The sequence below is a fragment of the Patagioenas fasciata genome, chromosome 32 (genome assembly GCF_037038585.1).
Source record: "Patagioenas fasciata isolate bPatFas1 chromosome 32, bPatFas1.hap1, whole genome shotgun sequence".
Classification (NCBI taxonomy): Eukaryota; Metazoa; Chordata; class Aves; order Columbiformes; family Columbidae; genus Patagioenas; species Patagioenas fasciata.
The window spans coordinates 1,914,760-1,928,404 of NC_092551.1; the positions used below are offsets into that span (position 1 = coordinate 1,914,760).

The 13,645-nt window shown below is 46.9% G+C and overlaps 1 long non-coding RNA gene and 1 pseudogene across 1 annotated transcript; both read left to right on the plus strand.

The window, feature by feature from the left end:
- Positions 1 to 1,468: 1,468 nt before the first annotated feature.
- Positions 1,469 to 3,536, plus strand: LOC139825990 (uncharacterized). The gene is made up of 3 exons (XR_011736117.1): positions 1,469 to 1,581; positions 2,510 to 2,880; positions 3,336 to 3,536. It is a non-coding gene; the product is annotated as an uncharacterized lncRNA (long non-coding RNA).
- A 314-nt stretch (positions 3,537 to 3,850) lies between these two features.
- On the plus strand, positions 3,851 to 13,608 carry LOC139825960 (ral guanine nucleotide dissociation stimulator-like 1; annotated as a pseudogene).
- The last annotated feature ends 37 nt before the right edge of the window (positions 13,609 to 13,645 follow it).

Genomic DNA, 13,645 nt, shown 5'->3' on the forward strand with positions numbered 1-13,645 from the left:
ATTGCACTGGATGAGCTTTCCAGGTCCCTTCAACCCCTGACATTCTGGGATTCTGGGATTCTGTGAAAGGGTTATTAGACATTGGAACAGGCTGCCCATGGCAGCGGTGGGGTCACCATCCCTGGAGGGGTTTAAAAGGGACATAGATGAGGTCCTGAGGGACATGGGGCAGTGCCAGGGGTGGGTTGACGGTTGCACTCGATGGTCTCTTCCAACCAAAATGTTTCTATGATCCTATCTATTTTTTGCATTGTAATAGTGTCTGAATTTCAGGGTTCATGTGATCTTGTCCCGGTACTTTTGCAAGGACGTTAAAAGTAAATGTGTTGCTATCTGCAATTCAAAACTGTTTTTCCGTTGTTTTCTAACAGGCTCGGAACTTCCCCTTTCGGAACCTGTCTCTTTGGAGATGCTGGAGAAGACCAAGGAGGAGGACACCCAGGCAGAAGAGAGACGAGGAAGATGTGGAGTCTCTGCACAGCCTTGAGGAGACTCTGACCAAGCCAACCAAGGAAGAAGTGGAGAGCCCAGAGTGTACTGAGGAGCCTCCAGAGCGCGTTGAGGAGACTCCAGAGCGCATTGAGCAGACTCTAAGCGAGACAAGAGAGGAAGATGTGGAGACTACAAGCAAGGTATCAGACAAAGACGCAGAGACTCCAGAGCGCATTGAGAACGGTCTAAGCAAGGCAACAGAGGAAGACACAGAGACTGCAGAGTGCACAGAGGAGACTCCAAGCGAGCCAACTGAAGAAGACGTGGAGACTCTACAGAGCCTGGAAGAAAATGTGAGGAACCAACCTGGGGAAGACGTGGAGGTTCCACAGAGCGTTCAAGAGGCAAGTCACTGGTGCACAGACAGTTCTGTATGACTTAGGGATATTTTAGAGTTAAAAGAGGTAAAAAAAAACCAGAAAAGCAACCCCCAAAAAAACCCCAAACCCCAGCTTCCCCAAACCAGGATTTGGTTGCACTGCACTCAAATCCTTTCTAATTGAGTTGTTGCTGTGCTTAAGGCTATGGTAGTCAGTAAAGCCCTGAAACTTTAATTATTCAAGTGGTATGTATGCAGAAAAAGCATTATGTGGTTGCAGGGGGACCAGTATATGTATTTCTGAAGTTAATTGTTACATCTATTTTCAATTCTCTAGTGCTTTGCTCCTCAACATGTATCAGCATGTTAATACAGCGGCTGTTAGTGGTGGGGTTCAGGAGATCTGGACTCTCTGGTTTAATTCTTACCTCTTTCATTGACTTGTGCAGTAAGTTGTGCACTCAGCTCCTCTCTGCTTTCAGTTAAAAGCCCAAAAAGGCCCAGGTAACTGAAGGCAGCTAAAAAGTGGCAACTGAAGTGAGCGTTGTTGAGGTGTTGTGAGATCCTGGTGCTGGCATGCTGGTGTCTGCAGCCTGCGCTTGTGCAGGGACCATGTTCCTTTCTCTCTGACTTGTTTCCCTTGGCCCTTTTCCTGGCAGAGCACAACTGAGGATGGAGCTGAAGACGCACAAGAAGGAGCTGTTGACTGCGACAGCCTGAGAAGAGCGCAGATCCAGCAGACTGACAGCGAAGGAGCAAGATGGCTCGGGGTAAGTAAAGCTGGCATGGTGGCCAAGCCCCCAGCTGATCAAAGTGTCCTCACTTCATTGCAATCGGTGCAGCTGTGGCAGTTTGAGCCAGAGGGTCAGGAGGTGGGTAGAACTTTCATGTTATGTTGCGATGTTTCTACATTTTCTTCAGGATCCAAGGCAATAATATAAGAACTTGCTTTGGTGTAGTGTCCAGGTTGGTAGTATAGAGACTTTGAGTGGCAGATTTCCCATCTCTGCCTCCTGTTTTTACCGGGAGAAATAGCAGAAAGTATTTTTGACCTCCTGTACATTTTCCAGCTGATGGGAAGAGTTCTTAGTGATGCTGCATTTGTAGAGTGATTTGGAGGCTTTTCAGCTGAAAAGCGTTGGCTGGTAGTGGATGTGTCTGAGAGAAATGCAGCTCTAACTGAAAATTTCATAGAACCCGTGTTGAAAGGAATACAACTGGTTTTGTTCATTTTGAGTGAGTTGGGCTTTATTACCAATTCCTTTAAGTACTGAGAAGCTTGAAATCTTGCTTAGTATCTTCTTGTAGAGGTTGGAGTAAGTGAAGGAACTTAGATCTTTCATGCTGCAAGAAGTCTGAGAAACCTTTCTTAAACTTCTGGATGCTAAGAAAGCATCCGGGGTTTTTGAATGGTTGGCCCTGTTATGAGAGAATGGTCAGTTTCAAAGGCAACCAGGAGATTACAGCTTAAGCACTGGAAACACTTGGCTGTTTCAATAAGAAATGTCTTGATTGTCCTCCAGTATTTGATACAGCATTTGGTGTTTGGAGAGCCCAAACCGACAAAATTGTTTAGTAACTAGAGATGGACTATTCCTGTGAAAAGGTGGAATGGAATCTGTGTTTCGTTGTGCAAGCTCTGTCGGGGCTCTGGCTTCTGTCTGAGTTTTGTGCTTTGTCTTTGTTTCCACTTTGTAGGCTGAAGGGGACCAGTTCCCTGCAGGACACACTGTCAGCCCGGACGAGACGTGCAACAGCAGGGCCCTGAAAGCTGGAACTTTGGAAAAGCTGGTGGAGACGCTTCCGACGGCCTTTGCCGATAATGACTTCACATACATCAGCATCTTCCTCTCCACGTACAGGGCCTTTACCGATAATGACTTCACATACATCAGCATCTTCCTCTCCACGTACAGGGCCTTTACCGATAATGACTTCACATACATCAGCATCTTCCTCTCCACGTACAGGGCCTTTGCCGATAATGACTTCACATACATCAGCATCTTCCTCTCCACGTACAGGGCCTTTGCTTCCACCAGCACAGTCCTGGAACTGCTCCTGGACAGGTGAGAGCCGGGACAGAATGGAAACTGAGCCGTCATTTATTATACACGACAGGGGGATGTTGACAGAAAAGAATCCTGCAAAATTCAGGATTTCAGCGTAAACACACCATGTGTAAATGCACGTTGCCCACATCCCAAATCTCATTAAAGCTTAAGCGCCAGGTGGGGAAAGCGTGCGTGGTCTGACCGCTAAGGAACCAAACTGGGACCGACACAAGAAAACCAATACAGCTTGTGCCTTAAAAAAAGACCAGTGCACGGGGGATATGTGCAAACCCTTCATCTCTGCCGCAGCTTCCCCAGCCACGGTGGAATTGTCCAGCATGAAGCCCTTGTCTTCATGCCAATTGTATATGAATATGCCAATATCTATATGTTTATGCCAATTGTATATGGATTACGCTGTTTGGGTTGCTCAGTAGAGGTTCCTCTAAACAGCCATCTCATTTTTTCAGATACGGAAACCTGGAGATCTCGGGCTCTGAAGAACATGGAACCCAGAATTCCCCCGGATCCAGCACAGTGCTCAGGACCTAAGTTTGGTTTTGCAGCGCCCAGCGAGCCCCAGTCAGGGTTCGGTGCTGGAGCGGGACGTGGGCAGCAGAGCTGTTGTTTCATTTGACAATTCACAGCCCTGTTTGCTTCAAGGAGCTTGTGTAAAGGCCAAGTATCAGCTGTCTCATAACACATCCAATAATACAACGCAGAGAAAATATGAATGACTGCGCTGGTTTCTCAAGGTGTAATTGAAGAAGCAGCCTTTAGTTTCCTATGAAGTATTATCTTAATAATATTTCTTGCCTAAAAAGAACAAATTAAATTCTGTGCTCACAGAAGTGTCCATACTGCCCTCACGTGGGGGATGAATGTCTCAGTGTTCCTGTTGTTATATTAGGTACAGATCCATGCGATTGCATCAATACCTGCTGCATACAACCCATGTGTTCTCTCTGAATTTGCTCACAGTGCGATGGCATCGATTTTACAAGCCTGGCTCGACCAATGTGCCGACGATTTCCGAGAGCCGCCCGAGTACGTGTGTCTGCAGAAGGTGCTGAGTTATCTGAAGAAGAACATGCCCGGCTCTGACCCGGAGAAGAGGGCGCAGAACCTCCTGGAGCAGTTCCAGAAAGAAGAATGGGAGAATGATGGTAAAGTACCTTTCTCTGCTGTCTGTGTGTTCTCCCAGCGTCAAGCCTGACACATCCCCTTATCCAGGGCACAAAGCTTCCTGTGCCGTGAGCCGAAAAGTCGTAAGAGCTCACGTGGTATGTGAATGAGTACTGGAATCAACTTCCAGCCTTAGTAGGCAGACTGAGTTCTACTACATGCATTTTTCTCACGTTACCTGCGTGTTTCTCAGACCCCGTTGGCTCTGGAGCGCATAACGGTAGGACTGGTGTGCAGAAAAGGCCCAGGTTTAGACTTAGTGCTGCGGCAGCCAAGGCTGCTGATCAATTCTGTACAGCCCTGCAGCCCTGAATCCAGCTCTGGTTTAGTGCCGAGTCCAGCCCAGGGCGTCCGGGGGCCTGTCCTGAAGCTGCTGGAGCCACGATTGGTTTCGTATATTTTGCATTACTTTCTCTCCTCATCAGTAGTACTAGCAAAGCACGTTTTAACTTTCCAACTGGTCTCTCTCCCTTCTCCTCCTCTTCCCTTGAAACGTGGACATAAGAGCATTCTCAGCGTAATATTTTGGGAGTATAATTGCAGTCTTGTCTCTTTGCAGTTCAGCTGTTTTTCAGAGTATAGAATGCGTAAATGCTGACAAGCAGATTATCAAAGTTCTGCAGTGTTAATAAGGAGTTGTTGTGGGGGGGTTGGTGGGTTTGTTCTTTCCAAAGAATGGTTAGTGAATGGGTTAAGGCACTTCTCAGCTAAGAGACCCTGAACAGCTCAGTTCTCCCTATTTCTTTTTCTTCTACCTTCTCTTTGCCCATTTAATCTTCTGGACCTTCTCTATCTCCCTAAAATATGCAGCACGGTGAGGCCGTTACCCCAGGCAGGTCCCTTTGCATGTTCTGTTCTTCTATGTAGTGATTTTCCAAATACCTGCTTTGATTACTTGTTTTCTGTATAAATTCACTGACTCGTGTTTTCCCCGCTGGCCAGACGCGTTCCACAGCCTTTCTCCCTGCACCCCGGACGAGGAAGAGGAACTGGAGATCAGCGGCCCAGAAGAATTCTCGCTGTCCCAAGAAGACCTGGTGGCAGAACAGCTGACATACATGGACGCGGTATGTAGATCATAGGTATTACTTGAAATGCTCGGGGAAAGAGTTCTGGGCTTCTCATTGTTTGTTTGTTTGTTTTTTAACTTATATCGGTGTAAGTCTGTTGTTCCAGAACCGCTCTGTTGCTGGGACACAGAGCGCAGCTCTGCTTGGTTATCCAGACTTGCTTCATTGATTGGGCTTTTCCTTCAGTTCTTCTGAAGGTGTTTGTCTTTTTGTTATACAGTGTGGATGTAGACTGTGTGGCCTCTTTTGCAAAGTTTAGCATTTGACCCCTCAGAAATAGCGTATTTTGACTGTATCTTAGGCTACCTCACCTGAAGATGTAGAAGTACTTTGTAACTGTAGAGCTCCGATTTGGCTTATTTGTATCGATCTCTTTCAAAAGTATCATGATATAGAAATCTTTCCCCCTGGTAATGTAAGTGATAGAAAGGTGTCTTTTATTTTTCCAGGACAGTTTAGCTGACACTTCTTTTAGGGCGTCAGGCCTAAAGAGTTATACCAAAGTGTATATTTTAAACTGGAGAGAAAACCAATATTTCCCTTTTAATACCATACTGGATTCAGCTGCAGTTTGTACTGTAACCGTGCATTTCTTGCTGTGGGCAGTAGCGCTCCAGGCTGAGTTGGACACCTCTGTTTCCCTCTAGACACTCTTCCAGAACGTTGTGCCCCACCACTGCCTGGGCTGCATCTGGTCCCGAAGGGACAAGAAAGAGAACAAACAGCTGGCACAGAGCATCAGAGCCACCACCTCGCAGTTCAACGCCGTCACCAACTGCGTGCTCAGCACCATCCTGGAGAGCAAAGAATTAAAGACACAGCCAAGAGCGAAGATCTTGGAGAAGTGGATCCGTATCGGACGTGTAAAGCGTTTATTCACGACTGTTTAACGTTCCTTGTGCGGGTGCCGTGGAGCTGGGAGGGGACAGGGGGGTTGTAGCGGGGAGTGATATTTTTGATGCTCAGTATTTGTAGAGCTGCCCACTTAGCAGGGAGAATGTGCAGCAAGCAGGACACGGGGCAGACAGAAGAGCACTGACTATTGGTGATGCTGACGTTTAACGCTCCTGTGTTTCTAACCGCTCCTTTCACAGCAATGTAGGATCCTGAACAACTTTTCGTCTCTGAAGGCCATCGTTTCCGCCTTGCAGTCCACCTCGGTTTATCGCCTGAAGAAGACCAGGGCCTGCGTTCCAAAGTAAGGCTGTGCAGTGTGTCACTGGATGTGTTTTGGTGCTTTTATCTTTTCTGTGTCCAACTGTTAACGATTCTTGAGAAAAAAATTGTACCCTGGTCTTTGGTTTGCTTCCACAGGAGTATTCTAATTAGTATAATTATTACTTCTCAGTCAATTAATCCACCATTGCTCTGACCGTTTGCAGGGAGTCACACAAGGCACGGTACCTTACCTGGGTACCTTCCTCACTGACCTCGTCATGCTGGACACAGCCCTTCAGGACTATCTCGAGGTAATTTGGGGCAATTTTTGGAATCCTAAATCTCCTCCCTCCCTTGCAGACACTGTGTCTGCTCCTGCATCTTCCACTGGGTGCTAGTGCAGTTCTTAAAAAGAGAGGAATGTATTTAACAAATAGACTCAGGTACACGAGTGCTGTGGCTTATCCTAGAGCTGGAAACGGGTCTTTGTAGAGGCCTTTGGTCAGGGCAGCTCTGGCCTGTCCCTTGGTGTCGCTACTTCATCCTGTTCATCCTGTTTGTGATCAACTCCAGCCGAGCCTGTGCTCTTCTCCTCCGATCCCTTCTCTGTCCTTCCAACAGGGCGGCCTGATCAATTTTGAGAAGCGGCGAAGGGTAAGTGGAACGGTGACTGTTCTGTGATCGTTAGTGCCTGACGCTCTCTGCTAGAGCGTTCTCTTGGCGAGGCCTGTTGTCTTTGCTGGGCGTATCCAACAGCCGCTCACGTTACTCAGAGGGTGAGGAAGGAACAGTCCCCGGCACGCTGTGAACCTCTGCCGGGCTGTGCGGGGCGGCGCGGGAAGAGAAATTCCTTTTAGATGCGGGCAGCAGGGGAAGAGGAGCCGCAGGGCACTCGCTGCCGCGGGAGTTACGTCTGGGGCACGTTCCCCCCGTTTGGTGTTCACGGGAACACGTTACACGAGCGTGTTCTGTGTGCTGGGAGCGCATCAGACCTGCTGGCGTGAGACCTTTGCTGGCCACAAGATGCAGTCTGTGACCATCTTCCTTGTGCTGCAGTAAATAGTTGTGGGTCAAAGGTGCAGAGAGCGAAGCGGGTACCTGGGACCGAGAAATCAAGGCTGAGCGTTGCCTTCCAGCCTGAGCCTTGTTGGTCAGAGATCAGTAGGAGCGAAGGTGCCGGGGTTTCCTCTGTCCGAGGGCAGTTTGTCCTGGATCTGTTGCTGCGTGTGTTTAGTGTATTAACGAGACTGGCTTGATTTTTCTAATTAGAATTCCTATTTTATTATTTGTTTTCTTAGGAGTTTGAAGTAATCGCACAAATGAAGCTGTTGCAGTCCTCATGTAACAGCTATTGCGTGACAGGAGATGAGAAATTCGTGCAGTGGTTTAGGAGGCAGCGGCATTGAAGTGATGAGGAGAGGTAGGGTCTCAGCCCAGCTGGCGAAGCAGCTTTTCTTCCCCCGCAGGCAGGTTCAGGTTCTCTCAGCCTTGAGCTCTGCGCTGCCAGGAGCTGCTCCCGGAGAGTGGAAATACACACGCACAGAGCTGCGCTCCTCCTCGTGGGGATGAACCCTCTGGGACGTGGGAGTGACCCAGGGCTTCTCAGATATGGCCACTTTGAGATATTTAACTAACGGTATTGCCTGTTCTGCAGTTTCCGTCTGTCACGTGAAATCGAAGGAGCAGCTCCTGACCAGAGCACCGCAGCGGGCAGAGCTCAGAGGAGCGTGGTGAAGAGATTCAGCCTGTGAGTACAACGGGGAGGGGGTTTGGTGTGTGAATATGAACTGGAATAAATCAAACACCAGCTGACAAACCTGGCTGGGGATCCAGAGCACTGCAGTGCTGCGAGGAGACACCGCCAGCTAGAAATACGTATTGCTGTTGTCTCTTTCTATTGGTGTAAGTAGCCATGAGGGTTATCGACTAAAGACTTCAGAAATAACTCCAAGGTGTCAGACAAAGGAACAATTTTAGTGCTGGATTATAAATTCAATTCAAATTTGCAGCAGCAAAACAGAGCAAATAAGGATAGAGTCTAATTTGCTATACACACACAAACAATAGGCCCCTGGAGATAGGAAAACACAACAGCAGGTCAGATTGTTGAAGCAAGTGACAGCTGTGCTCAGCCCAGCTCTGTTGTGCTTTCTTTTCTCCCCTAGGCCGTTCCTGGGCTTGGGGGTGAGCGCCCTCAGCACCCCCGTCAACGCGCAGCCCAAACCTGCTCCAGGTGGGAGCTCTGGGGACAGCACCGTCACCATCGTCCCTCCCACCGACACTGCTGAGGAGCCTCAGCACAAGGTAGGGCCCGGGCCCTGTGTTCAGCACAAACAGCCTGTGCGAGGCTGCTGACGCTGCCGGCGGCCCCAGGCGCTTGCCCAAGCCTGTGGATCTTGACTGGAGCGTTGCTGGCAGTGGAATGGAGGGACCTGAGCTCTGGGAAAGGCGATTTTGGGGGGAGGGCTCATGTACATCAGCCCAGCCTAATTCTGGGGCAGGCAGAGCAGCTGAGCAAGTGAGAAGCAGGTGAGGTCAGAGCTCACCAGCCCTGTGGTTTGACCTGCCAGGAACTGCCCAGACCAAGCCTGGGCTGGGCTGGGTTCCGTTCCCAGGGAGCTTTGTCCTGCAGACTCTGCTCTCTTGACCTAAGCTGCCTTAACTGGGTTGCCGAAGCCCTTGTTAAGGCTGTTGTGCTGAAGAGTGTCATCTTTAGCTTTTGGATCTTTGAAATTCAATGGTAATGAATGTGTTTGATCTCGTCTCCCCCCTTGCTGCCATCTGATGACAAGTGCTCCAAGAAGTGCCCCGGCCCCGTGACTCCCGTTCCATCAAAAGAAGTGCCGCCAGTCCTGCCAGTCTACAACCAGCAGAGCGGAGAGAGCTGCGTCATCCGCACCAGCGTAGAAGAGGACAGAAGCGGCAACATCTACAGGAGCATCCTGGTGAGCGGTGGGAACAGCAAAGCGCTGTTACTGTGGGTGGTGTTTTCACCCCAGGTGACTTGAATGGTGCTTTTAGTTTCGGAAACACCTATTCCCCGATCAGACCTCCTTGACAGGGAACGTGACCGATGTTACAAATCAAAACATGTGGAGCAGGGGATGAATGAGAGGTTTGCAAAGAGCATCTCTCAAGGTTTCTGGCCTTGAACTTGAAGCTTGTATTTGATCAACAATGCCAAGGGAAGCACTCTGAGCAAGTGCCGGCTTTGCTGCCCCTGCTCTTCTGCCAGCGCCGGCTGTTGTGTGTCCAGCTCAGCACTGGGGTGTGTGAGCTGTGACACAAGGTGCCCCTTCCCCAGCAAACCCAGCTCCAAGGCCCAGAATCTTTGCAGGACATCGCAGAAAGTGTTTAGCAGGGGAGACTGTGGATTAATGGATGTCTGCAAACAGCAGCTGGGGCAGCTCTTGCTGCGGATTCGATGGCTGCTGAGAACAAGGTCTCACCTCTCCGAGCGGTTGCTCAGGAGAGCAGAGGCTGTGATTTCCTGCTGCATTTCTAGAGCAGTGTCTGTTGTCTTGAACTAACTCCACCCCCAGGTGTCGCAAAGAGCGTGTTTTAGCGTCTGGCAGAATCTGCGACTTGGTTACCAAGCGACTCCTTGCAACTCCCTCTTTGCAGCTGAGTAACCAAGAGAAGGCTCCTGCTGTCACCCAGCGAGCCATGGAGAAGCACAACCTGCAGTCTGGCTCGGCCGAGGATTACGAGCTGGTCCAGATCATCTCCGAGGACGAAGGTGGGGAAGCAGAACTCTGCTGCTGCTGCTGCTGGAAGAGCTCTGCTGCATTTTGCCGGCAAGAGTAACATGCGGAGCGACGTCAGAAACGCCATCGCCACGCTGTCCCAGCTGCCGGTGAGAATAAACCCCCAGCGCTGAGTGGGGCGCCCATGAACGCTCGCTCTGCTCCCTCTCTTGCGGAGCTGGCGATCCCACCCAAGGCGAACGTGTTCTACGCCATGAGCACCCAGGGCAACTTCGACTGCATCCTGAGAAGAAAAGCTGCAGCACAGGAGGAGCCCGCACTTCATGGGTTGTAATGGCTGAGCTCTGGATAGGATTTACTGTTTATATTATAAGTATGTAAACTTTTTTCCACCCAGTTTTAGTCTGGAGTTCATGTATTTTAATATGTGACCTGTATATAATGTTTGAGCTTTGTATCATATTTAATATTTCTATAACGAGTATATTAACTTTTTTCCAGTGTTTGTCTGCAGTTAATGTATTTTAATACTCGATGTGTTTATCGTATTTAATCTTTCCATACTTCTACAGAAACCTTCAATATTATAGAATCTTTTTTCTACTGATGTCTGCTTGGAGTTCCTATATTTAAATAGCTTAGCTTTATAGAATATTTTAGCTTGTATAACATTCAGTATTCAGAGAATAAGTACGTAAACTTTTTCCACTAATTTCTCCTTGGAGTTAATATATTTAAATGGTTTAGCTGTATATAGTATTTGAGCTTTATTTAATATTTTTTATTTAACATACTGATATTTAATATTTATGTGATATGTTTATTTAATGTACTAATGTTTAATATTTATTTAATATGTTTATTTAATGTACTAATATTTAATATTTATTTACTATGTACATAGACCTTCCCCAATAATTATTTTCTGGAGTTGATATATTTTATTATTAAATCTTTATATAATATTTGATCCTTGTATAATATTTAATATTGATATGATAAGTATATCAACTTTTTTCAACCCATTTTTGTCTGGAGTTAATGTATTTTAATGTTTCTTCTGTAGATAGTGTTTGAGCTTTATATCACATATCTAGAGATGCATATAAAATAAATAGAGAAACTTTTTTCCACCCTTTTTTTCTGGAGTTAATAGATACTAATAACTGAGCTTTATAGAACACATCATCTTTATTTAATATTTATAGAATAAATACTTGAACTTTTTTCCACCAATTCTTGTCTGGCATTAAAATATTCTAATATTTGATCCCTATGTCATATCAATCTTTACATGGATGTAACATCTCTATAATAAATACGTCACTTTTTTTCCACTAATTCTTCTCTTGAGTTAATATATATTAAGATTTGAGCTTTTATATCATACATAATCTTTATTTAATACATAATCTTTATTTACATAATAAATATGTGAACTTTTTTCCCCCACCAATTCTTGTCTGGCGTTAAAATATTTTAATATTTGATCCTTATGTAGTATTTAGTTTTTATAGATATGTAACATTTCTATCATAAATACGTAACTTTTTTCAACTAATTTTTGTTGGAGTTAATATAGTTTAATATTTGATCCTTATATTTAATCTCTATATATTATTTAATGTTTCTATAAAAATACGTAAACATTTTTCCAGTATTTTTTGATCTGGAGTTACTAGGATTAATATTTAAGCTTTATATAACACATAATCTTTATTTAATATTTATATAATAAATACTTGAACTTTATTCCACCAATTCCCGTCTGGAGTTAGTAGATTTTAGTGTTTGATCTCTAGATAATATTTGATCTTTATATGATATTTAATCTTTATCTCATATTGAATGTTTCTATAATAAATGGATTAACTTTTGACCACTAATTTGTGTCTGGAGTTAATATATTTTAATGTTTGATTTTGTATTCTATTTAATCTTTATTTAATATTTAATACTTATATAATAAATATGCAAACGTTTTCCCACCAATTCTTGTCTGGAGTTAGTAGATTTTAATGTTTGATCTTTAGATCATGTTTGAGCTTTGTATAATATTTAATGTATCTATAATAAATAGATGAACTTTTTAACACTATTTTGTGTCTGGAGCGAATGTATTTAAATATTTGATCTCGTGTAACATTCCATCTCTCTATAACCTTTAATGTTTCTATGATAAATACGTCAACTCTTCCCGCTCATCAGTGTCTCGTTCATCTCTTTTCCTCTCTGAGACTGCACCGCGGTCTGAGAGTTTCCACCTTTTCCCCGTTGTCTCCATCACGGCATTTGTTGCTCCTGGCAAAAAGACGACCCCGAATTTAAGCTGCCTCTTGCGTTCTGGTTGTACTTCAACTGCCCGGGGAGCCAGCACACTGTTGTCAGGTTGTCAGGTTCTGGTGACAGCCTTAGAACCGGTGACGTGCACCAACCCTGCCTGTGCCCTTGGTGTGAGCAGCTCCACTTGCTCCTCACCCTGGGGAAACTGCTCCTGGCTCCGGGTCTGTCACCCTCGCTGCGGGGTCTGCACCAGCCGGGGCTCCGGGGGCTTCGCTCTCGTGCTCCACAGCAGAGGACAAACCCCACGCTCACAGGAGAACACAATAACTCATGGAGCAGCTGAGCTTCACAGCAAAGGGGAAAAAGAGCAGAAAAAGAGCAGAACAGCGGAGAAGGGTTTGCACTGGCTCCTGCCTTCCCAAAACACAGTCAGTGCTGAGCAGGGAAAGCCCGGACAGCACCAGCCCAGGAGCTGAAAGCACAGACAGAGAACCAGCGCCTGTCGGAGCTGTGGAACCGCTGGGCAGCCACCGGGTCTTGCAGATGGAAATAAATAGAAAAGTGCACCTACACGCACACGTACGGGTGAAAGAACAGTCGGCTCCACTGAGGCCATGAAATGGACACATTCATCTAATTCATTACATTTAGATCCTTAATTATGTCTCTCCCGTCCGTGAAACCTTCAAACCTCTTGTACTATTAATAACTCGCTTCCTAAATCAACTAAAAAAAAAACCCACGCACCTCAAACCAAACAAACAAATAAAAAAAGCAAAAACCCCAGCTGCAGTGTCAAGTAGTTTTTAATAAATTGCTACTGCTCTGCTTAGGGAAATCAAAGTTAAACAGAACTCTGCAGTGTGTCTGTCCCTTCCGTCTCCAGCCCCCAGTGGGCAGAACTGTGAGGAACACCAGGGCCGTTTCATGGAGAAACTGCTCCCGTGGGATCACAACGGGTCAGGAGAGGAACGGCTGGGAACCCAGAGCTGTGCTGACACACGTGCTGCTCCTGCCCGCACCGACAGCGGCACCGCGCTGGATGCTCCGCTTCGCAGACGTCCTGCTGCTGAGGGCCGCGCCAAGCGTCTGCCGCCGTCTGGAGCATCGCCGTGCTGCACCGCGCTTCACACAGAGCCGGGCTGCCGCTCGTAAAGCCAGAGCTGAGGAGGAAAGGAGAGGAGCTGTCAGAGAGCGACGCCCCCGCGGCGCAGCCGCTCCGCACGCTCACCACGCAACATGGACGCTGCTCCGGCCCGCGGAGCAGAAGGAACTCGGCTTCCCGGCACAACAGGCGCATTTCCACGGGCAGGGACTCCGTGGTGGAGCGACAGAGCTGAACGGCCTGCGCTGGCCTTCCCTGCCAGGCCTGCTCCC